Genomic DNA, 11,642 nt, shown 5'->3' on the forward strand with positions numbered 1-11,642 from the left:
TTTCATTATTGTTGATAGTAGAAGATTTAACTAGAATAGTGTTGAAAGAATAGGTGTTTTGGCTCATATTGGTGTTTGTCAAAGATATGGGCCCACATGTTTTGTTAAAAGAGAAACAAAATCCTGGATTTGTTTTTTCTTTTTTCGGCACATTCAATACACTTTCGGTGGAGTTTTTTAAATGGAGAGGTATTCTTGGCCTACTTATATATAACCATTCGGCCATTTTGGTAAAAGGGGGTTGCTGCAGCTTTGTGTGTGAGGAAATTGAGAGAGCTCGGCAGCAGCTCCATGTGAGGGAGAAAATGTGAAAGGGCAGCTAGCTCTTAGAGAATTAAGAGATTAATTTCTCTTTTGTTTTTTTAATTCTCTTTTATGTGAATGTGAGCTTGGGTGTATTGAGGCTTTTGGGTTTGAGTGGTTTTGTTTGTACTACTCTTTGTACTCTACTTTTGTTAGTGAATTTCTTCTGGATCGTCTCCGCCAGTAGATGTAGACTTGTTGGGCCGAACCATTTAAATCTTGATGTCGTCTGCGGTTGTGTTATTTTTTTATTCTGCATTTTTCTACTTCTCCTGTGATCTTGGGATTTGCATTTGGCACAACAAATAGGTCCCATGATTTTTACTTCACATTGAATAGTTTTCCATGTACAAATCTTAGTTTTTTCTTGCTTGTGTGTGGTTTGATTTATTTCTCTACATTGTTGGTGAGTTGTTTTGGTGCTAGTTTGACTATTGATGAATAGATAAATTTCTGCTAGCTGGGTATGTCTTTGATTGGCATTTACCCCACCACCCTCACACACAAATTTTCGGGATAGAAACCTTACCATGGTATGGCCCATCTCCTATGGAAAGCCGATCTAATGCGGAAATCCCCCATAATTTGTCCTCTGCTTTGGCAAGGAAAGAATAACATCAGCATTTGATAACTTGAAATTAAAAATCTGCATATTTATTTTAGTTGGAAATATAGTTACAATGTATAACTAATTGTCTTTTTTCTTGTAAATGCCATTTCAATTCATCTTGTTTGCACGTTGAAAACTAGAAAAGATCTGCTAAAAGAAAACAAAAGAGAGATACAGTATCTTACTGATGATCCACGGTACCAATATGTTGTAAAGAGCTCCAATAACTAAAAAATAGATAAATTTTATTAATTAATTGAAAAGGTGGATGAAATAATTTCAAAAGTCTCTCAGCTGCAAAAAAATAGAAACCTCACCTTTTCCAAACATCCGAGATAGTTTATCATATTCTGCTCCACAGAGAAAGAATAACATCAATGATTGTAAACCTGAAGAAAGAAAAAAAAAAAAACATCCAGTCATTATTAATGTAAACAGCCAAGATGTTTCGTCTTAAAGACATTTTAAGTTCAATAATCGTTGGGATAATGTTGCTCATCAAAATATGGCATAAGGGGAGAATGAAACTGAAAAATGTCTTTGTTTGTCGGATTCTGTACGCACCAAGTGTTGGATTGTAGCATTGAACAGGAAAAGTCGCGTTTTTGAGGACGCTGTTAAAGCACAAGTCATATTGAAGTCAACCTCTCAAGAGAAGATAGAGTTAGAATCAAAGACTTAGTAATTGTGATAAGATTGTATTTATCTTATAGATAACTCATCTGTAGAGAATAGTTTAAATCTCTTTAATTCTATACATGAGTTTGTATATAACTCAATTTCCTTTGATTCTATAAATATGAATGAAGATATCTCAACCAATTACGGTGAGAAAATTATCATCAGAGATATTTTTTAGTTTTGTTATGGTATCAGAGCAAAATATTGACTAGCGTTGTTTTTGTTTTGATTCCTGGTTTCTTTGTTTTTTCTTTCATTTTATTTGCTGCTCCCGTCAGATTTTTTTTTTTTTTTTTTCTTCACAATCAAACATGGTCATTGGTTCCACTTACTACTGCTCGGAATATAGTAGGGTGCAAATGGGTTTTCAAACTTAAACGTAAAGCTGATGGAACAATAGAAAGACACAAAGCACGTCTTGTCGCCAAGGGCTACCACCAACAACCGGGTCTTGACTATGGAAAAACTTTTAGCCCGGTAGTGAAACCGACGACCATCCGAATTGTCCTCTCTATAGCATATTCTGCTGGCTGGTCCATAAAGCAAATTGACATTCAAAATGCCTTCCTCCATGGTTTTCTCTCTGAAGAAGTATACCCGGGTTTACGCATCCTTCTAAACCACATCATCTATGCAAATTGCACAAGGCATTGCATGGACTCAAGCAAGCACCTAGAGCTTGGTTTTCGCGTCTTAGCACCCAGCTTATTGAACTTGGATTTGTTGGTTCAAAAGCTGATTCTTCCTTATTTATGTTTATATCAGATTCAGTTACCATGTTTATTTTAATATATGTTGATGACATTATAATTACAGCCTCTCATGACTTTGCCATTGATGATCTACTACAAAATCTCAAGGTTACTTTTGCTGTCAAAGAGCTTGGGGACATAAACTATTTTCTTGGAGATGAAGTAATACGGTTGAATTCTGGACTCTTGCTATCTCAACAACGATATATTCTTGATCTCTTAAAGAAAACGAATATGTTGGAGGCAAAACCAATCTCTTCACCTATGTTGTCGTCGAGTTCTCTCTCCACAACTGTGGGGGATCCTATGGAAGATACAACTCTATTTTGAAGCACAGTGGGCTTTCTTCAATATCTCTCACTCACAAGACCAGATTTAGCATTCTCCGTCAACCGGGTTTGTCAGTTCATGCATCGTCCAACCAAGACTCATTGGCAAGCTGTTAAAAGAATTCTTCGGTACTTAAAGCACACAATCACTCATGGTCTTCTTCTGACACGCACAAGCTCTCACCAACTTCAAACTTTTTCGGATGCAGATTGGGCAGGTTGTTCGGATGATCGAAAATCGACTGGAGCTTATTGTGTATTTCTTGGAGTAAATCTCGTCTCATGGAGCTCTAGGAAACAACGTACGGTCTCTAGATCAAGCACTGAAGCAGAATACAAGTCCGTTGCCAACACAGTTGCTGAACTTCTATGGATTCAAGCTTTACTTCGTGATCTTGGAATTTCTAAAATCCCTCTGCCAAAACTATGGTGTGATAATATTGTGCTACATAACTTTCGGTCAACCCTATTTTCCATGCACGAACAAAGCATGTCGAAATTGACTTTCATTTCGTTCGGGATCGTGTTGCGATAAATCTCTCCAAGTTCTGTATATTCCAAGTAAAGATCAACTTGCAGATGTATTGACGAAACCAATTGTCGCAACTCGTTTTCAAGACTTTTGCTACAAGCTCAACGTGCGTTGTCCCCCGTTGAACTTGAAAGAGGGTGTTAAAGCACAAGTCATAATCTTCTCACCGTAATTGGTTGAGATATCTTCATTCATATTTATAGAATCAAAGGAAATTGAGTTATATACAAACTCATGTATAGAATTAAAGAGATTTAAACTATTCTCTACAGATGAGTTATCTATAAATAAATACAATCTTATCATAAGTACTAAGTCTTTGATTCTAACTCTATCTTCTCTTGAGAGCTTGACTTCAATATGACTTGTGCTTTAACAGACGCAAAAGTCATCTCTAGAGAAGTTATCGCACAAAACATGGAACCATGAAAGCTTAAAACCATAGGCCACTTGATCGTAAACGTCTGAACACGTCCTTGGGTACTCATCATATACCCACGGCGCTGTCGGAAACATTTGCTCTATTTGGCACAAGTCCCCCAAACCCCATAGAGATATAGAGTCGGAAGATAAAACATATCGATAGCCCTTGGAATGGAGAAGAGAAGAGTTGGAAGAATTCACTCCATTACCAAAGCATGTAGACGTGTCCAAATACATATCAGAAATCACTGGCTTTTCGCACTTCACCCAAACCACACCCTTTTCTGGCATAAACCCACTATCCTAAAGCCCCCCCGGGTACTGAACACTATAACAATTGCCATATATGGTACCTGGATAACGTAGGCTATATGGATCCCCTGAACTGAAATTGTAGCGGTTTAGAAAATAGCGAGGGATGAAGGAGAAATTGTCCTTCTCAATGCCTGGGTCTACAACTCGGATTGTGTAGGCACTGTGATCAATTTCCTGTACGTAGTATTTTCCAGCATATAAGTATAACATTGTTTGGTTATCCTCACAAGACAGATTATACCTTTGATCTCCGCAGTTTGGTGGATAGCCTTCCACCCGAAACGGATAGCTTATATTCTGGATATTGCCACAGGAAGAAGGAGGACATGAGTGATGATGACTATCGTTGGCACTTCAAGCTTCATGGACGAGCACAAGAACAACAATTACAACCGTGAATCCAGCAGGGAAGAACATTCCTCTTGCCATGGATGGAGAGAGAGAGAGAGAGGCTGGTTTGAAAAAGATTTCCTTTAGAAAATTTGTGCCCTTTGCGATAATAATGGGAGTAGGAGGGAAAGAAATAATTTCAGCCGTGCTTCTTGACTTTAGCAATTCTTTGCAACTATTGAAATGGGAATGGAAACTTTGTAACAGCCGGATTAATTGAAAGACATTTGGGAAGCTGACTTTTCTTGGGTTCATACAGTCACCAATACTACAGAAGTCCAAGTCCAAGTCCAAGAGAAGTTCATCCGAAATTTCCTGGAGAAAGCCTACATAGCATATATCTCTGAGAAGCATTCCAGAGCAGAGAGATTGGATCTTTTGCTTAGAAATGGAATTCTCATACTTCTTGTTGTTTGTGGCTTTCATCATAGACCTTGGAGGATGCCAAAGTAATGGGTGTGCTGAATGCAGGTGTGGAGGCCATGGCCCATTCATCCGATTTTCCTTCCGAGTTAACAGCCAGCCAGAGCACTGTGGGTATCCTGGGTTTACTCTCTCCTGCATCGATACAAATGATACAGTGGTTGAGCTGCCGATTTCAGTCAAGCTTTTTGTCAAACGGATTGACTACAAATCTCAGTTCAATTATACGATCCAAATCATTGCATTCCAAGGCAGCTTCGTAAACTCAATTTATCTTCCTCGCCTTTCCAATTCGAAGAAGATTCCCCTATAGAACCTTCTGATTATGGCCATTCAGGCGTTGGCTTATTCAATTGTTCCCCAAGAGAAGTAAAATTCAAGTTTATCCATTGTCTTAGTAGCCCAAACCACCAGGTTTATGCTTTCGATACGCGTGGTTACATCATGGACTACCCCCTATCATCTTGTACAAAGATTTATACTCTTCCATCAATTCCAAATACTACAATACTCGGTGCCGATGAGAAAATTCTTGAATTGAAGTTGTCCAGACGAGTATGTGGACACTGTGAAGCAAAAGGCAAGAAATGCAGATTGAAGAAACATAGCTCGAAATTAGAAAGCGAATGCTTCCTCGAAGGTGCATTATCAAAGTTAGCGATCACTGGTGAGTTGTCTTGATCATTGGAAATTCTTTTATTTGTGAGATTTAAACTATTGACTCACACATGTTTATGACGCAGGTATCACCTTAGGTTCATTACTATTACTACTAGTTATCTTTGCTCTCTACCGTTTATATACTTATGACAAAGTAGAAAAAGAACATCAAGCAGATCAAAAAGTTTTTGGAAGATTGCAGAAATTTCAAACCCACAAGATACTCGTATGTCGACAATAAAAGGATTACAAATCAATTTTCTGAGAAGTTAGGCGAAGGAGCATGTGGAACAGTATTCAAAAGAAAGCTTTCTTATGAAATTCATGTTGCGATGAAGATTCTCAACACTTTCGAGGGAAATGGGGCAGAATTCCTAAACAAAGTAGGAACAATGGGTACAATCCATCATGTGAACGTGGTTTGTTTGGTTGGCTTTTGTGCTGATGGATTTAGACGACCTCTAGTTTATGAGTTTTTACCAAATGATTCACTAGAGATGCTCATATCTTCAATGGCCGTCAAGAACCCCATCCTTAATTTGGGTAAGCTGAAAGATATTTCTCTTGGCGTAGCAAAGGGAATCGAATATCTTCATCAAGGATGTGACCAATGAATCCTTCATTTTGATATCAAACCTCACAATATTTTGTTAGACCAGAACTTCAATCAAAAAATTTCTAATTTTGGTCTTGCCAAGTTGTGTTCAAAAGATCAAAGTGTAGTGTCCATGACCATATCCAGGGGGACTACGGATTACATTGCACCCGAAGTGTTCTCTAGAAATTTTGGAAATGTGCCTTCTAAAGCAAATGTTTATAGCTTTGGAATATTGTCACTTGAAATAGTCGGAGAGAGGAAAACTGTTGATGTTACAATTGAGAACTTTAGCCAAGTCTACTTTCCATAATGGATCTACAATATCTTGGAACAAAAAGAAGACATACAAATCTTTGTTGAGAATGATAAAGATGCTAAAATTGCAAAGAAACTTGTAACTGTAGAACTCTAGTGCATCCAATGGCACCTAGTGGATTGTCCTTCCATGAAAGATGTGGTTCAAATGTTGGAAGGAGAAGGAGATATATTAATTATGCATCTTAATCCCTTTGCCTCTGCTGGCAATGTAAAAAAATAATGCAAATATACCAACAAAACGTAAAAATCAGGAGTTAGAGGTTATCCCATAATTAGATAATTGTATGTATACTTAGCGTATGTGATAATAATATTGGTTTGCAATGATCTTGTACTCTTAATACTAATTCATCCTCTCAATGTAAGGACTTCATGTTTTTTCTTGTATCAAACCTTAAAACATTTAAAGCTAGATGTTGAAAGCTAGAAACACTATGATCTTCTGTGAACCTAAATGAATATTAAGTCATTGGAGGCCTAGACTCAAACCACATAATCACGAAAAGAGTTCCCACAACATTTTACATTTGTTTCGAATCCTTATAATGTTTAGATAATTCGAAATTGCAAATTTGATTTTCTTCAAATGGAGTAATTTGTAATTCTTTTCGTCACCCTATTATCTAGCTAGGGGTGTACAACCTGTAGCCTTTTTTCCCTTATTCAATTAAAAAAAAAAAAAAATCATAACCGCAATTACTTTAGGTGGTTAGTAGTTTTGAAATAATTGTCAGTTAGTGGTTATTGAAACCGAAAACCACTTCACATAAACGCTTTTTAGGTTGGACCTATTTTAGTGTTTTGGCACACCTTAAACCTCTTTTTAGGACCTATTTTGTTTTTGGACTATTTAGGGCCTATTTAAAATGGTATTAAAAACCAAAATGATGTCGTTTTGGTATTTTATTATTTTATAGATTTAATATATATTATATTTAAGGGTAGGTGGTTAATAGTTACCAACCATCTTCGACTACCTCTAAAATCGTTAACCGTAAACAAAAGTTGATAGTGGTTATTAAACCGCTTGCTTGTACCCTACTATTATCCCCCTTTCATCCCCATAGCTGATGTGGCGTGATCTTCAAAAAAAAAACAAATGTTAGAACTTCTTTGGATGTGTTTTAATAAAAATAGCAAAAAAATTCCCTTCAATTACCATTCATTTAAAAAAATAAAAAAAAAACCTACGAAGTGACAAGCATGACACTTTGATACCCACGCTTTGGCAACTGAAGAAACCAAATTTATCCTTTTTAATTATTAATACTGAATTAATTATTTTTTTTAACAAAAAAAAAAAAAAAAAAAAAAGAAGAAAAATTTAAGGTGGCTGAACCATCCCGTGAGGGGGTGGTTCGGCCACCCAAATGAATAGGGGGCAGCCCAAGCTGCTGGGGGTGGCCACGAGCCAACCCCAAACCCTCTGCTATAGTCACCCCAAAAAAATGTTTTCAAGAATTGACTATCTTTGATAGCAACTAATCCACATTGGACAAAAATTTCCTATAAATTTATTTATAAGAAATTTCATACAAATTAACTTTTAAAAGTGACATGTGTCTTTAGCATGTGAGAAACTAATATTTTATTTTTATTTTTTTTAATAATTTAAAGAATAAATATTGCGTGTAGAGTCAGAGTAGTAGAAAATTTGTGTCGGTGAAATTAATAAGTTTTTGGCCTACCAAATTGCCGAATAATTCACAATAAAACACTTGACCAAACATGCTTTACCTATCATAATTTATTGATTCAACCTTCATTACGTTCTTCAAACTTGGAGATTTATTTAGAATCAATTATGCTTATGAATTCATTAATATGTTGAAAAGCCATAGTAAATTATAGCTTTTCAAAGAAAATTCATGTGGAAGAATGGGTTATTTATTATCCAACACTTCAAAGGAATTAACGAGGAGATGCACCTTCGGTGCTGATTTTTCTAGTCAATAGACTACTACACGGGATCTACATATATGCCCCATGGAAGGATGATCGATGCTTAGTTAATAGGTTTGAATATCCTTATAATTGATTACTTGATCAATTTTTCGAGTTAATTGGTCTACATTATATTAATTATTAACCATCATTATTAATGTTGGTGGTCCTCCAGGACCTTCTTCTTCAATAAACTAGCAAGTGATCCTTCTCACACCATTTATTTTGATAAACGTAGGCCTAGGGCCACCCTATAAAAACAAGAACAAAAAAACAAAAAGAAAACGCATGCACCAACGGCAGGAAGCACGCCGGAGAAAAATTACTTTCTTTACCTTGGCGTCTTGTTTGAGTCGGATACCCCATGTCGGAAAGAAAAAAAAAAAAAAAAAAAAAAGAAAAAAAGAAAGAAAGATTATATATATATATATATATATATATATACCACATGCACGACATCAATTGTGGAGGGATAGGATGAGGATAATAGGGTGATGTTTCATGTACATAGCATGACTCCAAATGTTGGAACTTGTTTGGATGTGTAATAAAAATATAGCAAAAAAAGTCCCTTCAATTACCACTCATTTTCAAAAAAACCCTACAAAGTGACAAGCATAACACTTTGATACATCAAACTACCATTTTTATGGCAAAAGGCCAATCTACTGGCATTTGACCACTAGAATAAATGGTAAAACAAAGTTTGATCATAATCTTTCAAAAATACCCATGCTTTGGCAATTGAAAAACCAAATGTATTCTTTTTAATTATTAATACTAAATTTAAACTTAAAAAAAAAAAAAAAAAAAAAAAAAAAAAAGGGAAAGAAAAAACATTTAAGATGCATGGCTGAACCATCCCATGAGGAGGGGTGTACATCAATTGTGGAGGGATAGGATGAGGATAATAGGGTGATGTTTCATGTACATAGCATGACTCCAAATGTTGGAACTTGTTTGGATGTGTAATAAAAATATAGCAAAAAAAGTCCCTTCAATTACCACTCATTTTCAAAAAAACCCTACAAAGTGACAAGCATAACACTTTGATACATCAAACTACCATTTTTATGGCAAAAGGCCAATCTACTGGCATTTGACCACTAGAATAAATGGTAAAACAAAGTTTGATCATAATCTTTCAAAAATACCCATGCTTTGGCAATTGAAAAACCAAATGTATTCTTTTTAATTATTAATACTAAATTTAAACTTAAAAAAAAAAAAAAAAAAAAAAAAAAAAAAAAAAGGGAAAGAAAAAACATTTAAGATGCATGGCTGAACCATCCCATGAGGAGGGGTGTACATCAATTGTGGAGGGATAGGATGAGGATAATAGGGTGATGTTTCATGTACATAGCATGACTCCAAATGTTGGAACTTGTTTGGATGTGTAATAAAAATATAGCAAAAAAAGTCCCTTCAATTACCACTCATTTTCAAAAAAACCCTACAAAGTGACAAGCATAACACTTTGATACATCAAACTACCATTTTTATGGCAAAAGGCCAATCTACTGGCATTTGACCACTAGAATAAATGGTAAAACAAAGTTTGATCATAATCTTTCAAAAATACCCATGCTTTGGCAATTGAAAAACCAAATGTATTCTTTTTAATTATTAATACTAAATTTAAACTTAAAAAAAAAAAAAAAAAAAAAAAAAAAAGGGAAAGAAAAAACATTTAAGATGCATGGCTGAACCATCCCATGAGGAGGGGTGGTCGATTACGGGATGGTTCAGCCACCCGAATGAAAAGGGGGTACCCCAAGCTGCTGGGGGTGGCTTTAGCTATGTTAGTCACCCTAAAAAATGTTTTCAAGAATTGACTATATATCTTTGATGGCAACTAGTCTACATTGGACAAAAATTTCCTATAAATTGATTTGTAAGAAATTTCATACAAATTAACTTTTAAAAGTAACATGTATTTTTAGTATCTGAGAAGCACATTTTTTTTTTAATATTTTAAAGAATAAATATTGCGTGTAGAGTCAAAGTAGTAGAAAATTAGTGTCCGTGAAATTAATAAGTTGTAGGCCTACGAAATTGACGAAAAATTCACAATAAAACTCTTCACCAAACATGCTTTACCTATCATAATTTATTGATCCAACCTTCATTACTTGAACTATAAGTCTATGGGTATCCCTATACTCAATAGACCACTACAACACGGTCTGTATGCCCAATGGAAGGATGATGGATGCTTAGTTAATAGATTTGAATATCCTTATAATTGATGAAATAGGATGCTCTCCGGTCTATTTTGGAGCGAAGAATATCCAGTTCATAGTTATGATTTTTTCTTAGAAATTCGAGCCACAAATAAGACACATGTCCTATTAACAAAAAATAATAATAAAATATTATTTTATATTAAAAAAAAATTAAAAAAAAATCAAAAAATATTAAGGGGTGGTTGGGGTGAAAGCCACCCCATAGCCCTTGGAGGTGGTAAGGCCAACCCCCAAGGAACGAATTTTTTTATTTTTTTATTTTTTTTATTTTTTTATTTTAGATTTGGCCTTTGGGGTCATGGGGTGGCTTCGGCCACCCCAGACCGCCAGTCTGGGTGACCGAAGCCACCCTAGCCCCCAACTGGGGTGGTTCGGCCACCCCCAATGGAGTGGCTAGCCAACCCTTAATATTTTATAATTTTTTTTGTAATATAAAATAATATTTTATTATTATTTTTTGTTTGTGGGACTTATTTATGGCTTTAGGATTTCTAAAAGAAATCTAGCCATGAACTACTGAATATTCTCTAGTCCATTTTAGATTGGAGAAGATCCTATTCCATAATTAATTACTTGTACTATGAGTCTATGGCCATGAGGTACATTAAAAGTATTTTCAAATGGTTATTTTTTTTAATAAATTTAAAAGTATTTTAATGAAAAAAATACAAAAATGTCTAATTTGACACATAGTTAATTGATTACTTGACCTATGAGTCTATGACCATGAGGTACTCAACACGTTTTCATTACGGTCTACATTATCTTAACCATCATTATTAATGTTGGTGGTTGATTACTTGTCCTATGAATTCATTAATATATTGGAAAGCCATGGTAAATTATAGCTTTCAAAGAAATTAATGTGGAAGAATGGGCTATTTATTATCCACCACTTTAAAGGAAGGAGGAGATGCTCCTTCGGTGCTGATTTTTCAAGTCAATAGGTCTACATACTTGCCCCATGGAAGGATGATGGATGCTTTTATAATTGATTACTTGAGTCTAAGACGTTTCCATTACAGTCTACATTATCTTAATCATCACTATTAATAAACTAGCAAGTGATCCTTCTCACACCATTTATTTTGATAAAAACAAGAACAAAAAAAACAAAA

At 35.2% G+C, this 11,642-nt stretch overlaps 2 pseudogenes; one reads left to right on the top strand and one right to left on the bottom strand.

The window, feature by feature from the left end:
- Positions 1–3,579: 3,579 nt before the first annotated feature.
- LOC148587010 (uncharacterized) lies at positions 3,580–4,374 on the bottom strand (annotated as a pseudogene).
- Positions 4,375–4,723: 349 nt separating this feature from the next.
- On the top strand, positions 4,724–6,606 carry LOC132174105 (rust resistance kinase Lr10-like; annotated as a pseudogene).
- Positions 6,607–11,642: the final 5,036 nt, after the last annotated feature.

The sequence above is a fragment of the Corylus avellana genome, chromosome 3, assembly GCF_965113065.1.
Source record: "Corylus avellana chromosome 3, dhCorAvel1.hap1.2, whole genome shotgun sequence".
NCBI lineage: Eukaryota > Viridiplantae > Streptophyta > Magnoliopsida > Fagales > Betulaceae > Corylus > Corylus avellana.